Source organism: Gracilinanus agilis, unplaced genomic scaffold (assembly GCF_016433145.1).
Source record: "Gracilinanus agilis isolate LMUSP501 unplaced genomic scaffold, AgileGrace unplaced_scaffold43216, whole genome shotgun sequence".
NCBI classification, from domain to species: domain Eukaryota; kingdom Metazoa; phylum Chordata; class Mammalia; order Didelphimorphia; family Didelphidae; genus Gracilinanus; species Gracilinanus agilis.
In genome coordinates this window covers 1490-2917 of record NW_025377152.1, presented here as the reverse complement: position 1 = coordinate 2917, position 1428 = coordinate 1490, and the positions used below count along the sequence as shown (strand labels likewise).

General features: G+C 38.2%; 1 pseudogene; it reads right to left on the bottom strand.

Moving 5' to 3' along the window:
• Positions 1-911: 911 nt before the first annotated feature.
• Positions 912-1008, bottom strand: LOC123255317 (annotated as a pseudogene).
• Between the last annotated feature and the right edge of the window lie 420 nt (positions 1009-1428).

The following is a 1428-nucleotide window of genomic DNA, read 5'->3' as shown; positions in this document are numbered from 1 at the left end:
ATAGAGTACTGAATATCTCATTTCTTTTTTTTTTCTTCTTTTTTTTTAAATCCTTACCTTCTGCCTTGGAACTGAAAATCTAGTACAAGAGCAATAAGGGCTAGGCAATGGAAGTTAAGAGACTTGCCCAGGGTCACACAGCTAGGAAGTGTCTGAGGTCATAGTTGAACCCAGGACTTCCTGTCTCCAGGCCTTATTCTCTCCCCACGGAGCTGCCTGGCTGCCCCTGAATATGTTATTTCATACATATAAAGCTGTAAAGAACTTTAGAAGTCATCGGTTGGGATTCAGGCTCCAGCTCTGATGATTACTACTTATATGACCTTGGACAAGTCACTTCCCTGTGTTAACCTGTTTCCTCATCCTAAAAATGAAAGGGTTCAACTCATCAGAGGTGTCAAACTAGGTTAATGGTTGCAGGCTACCAAGTAGAACTCGCTAGTGTAGCCCAAACCAGATTAAAATGTGACTGGAAAATGTTTGACAAAATAACTAAAAATGGAATACAATGTACATAATGTTCATCTGTTTCTATTTAAATTTGACATCAATAGACCAAGTGGTCTCTGAGGGACCATTAAGCTCTAAGTCAATGGAAACATTTCCCTTTTACAAATAAAGAAGCCTGTCTCAGAGAGATGACCTGTCCGAGGTTACTGGGGCAGTAAGTGGCAAAGTCAGAATTCAAACTCACACCCTCTCCTTCCAAATCCATTACTCTTTGCCCCTACAGAATTGGAGAGATTAGCATCAGTACTGTAAACAACTCTGATTCCTCTCCTCCATTATTGTTTGGATTCAACACAGCCCTCTTGAACTATGATGGAAATCACTTAGCAAAACTGAGGCTTTCCTCATGGTACAAGCTAGTCCTGCTGAGAATCTTGAGTTATTCCTTTTTTTTTTTTTTTATCGAAATGATTCATGAATTTTTGTGTTATCCTAATGCAGGGGTTGTGTTAATCTTCTCTGCGTTGTTCCAATTCCAATATAATATATATAAATATATGAAAAAAAAAATATATATATATATATGTGCTGCTGAAACAAGCTTGGACCAAGGGAAAAGATTTTACGATACCTACCAAATGACTTTCTACACCGTTTATTGATAAATGTACAACGAGCTCTTGACTAGATTTGTCTTCGTCAGTTGTCATTTGGTTGTCCTCACTTAGCCCACTATAAACTCTCCAAGTGGATCTTCACAATGTCAATCTTAACATCGAAATGTAAATCGCCCAAGCTTACAAGAAAGATCAGTCTTACAAATATACTTGCCTAAGGTAAACCTTTATTTTTCCTTTCGGGCCTTTGTAAATTCTTGCCTCCTTTTTTGGCTGCTATAAACCCAAAAGCCGCATGGTTTTCCTTCATCTCTGATGACATTAGACTGCATGAACTTTAGGAAATTTCTCTTCTTTGCTC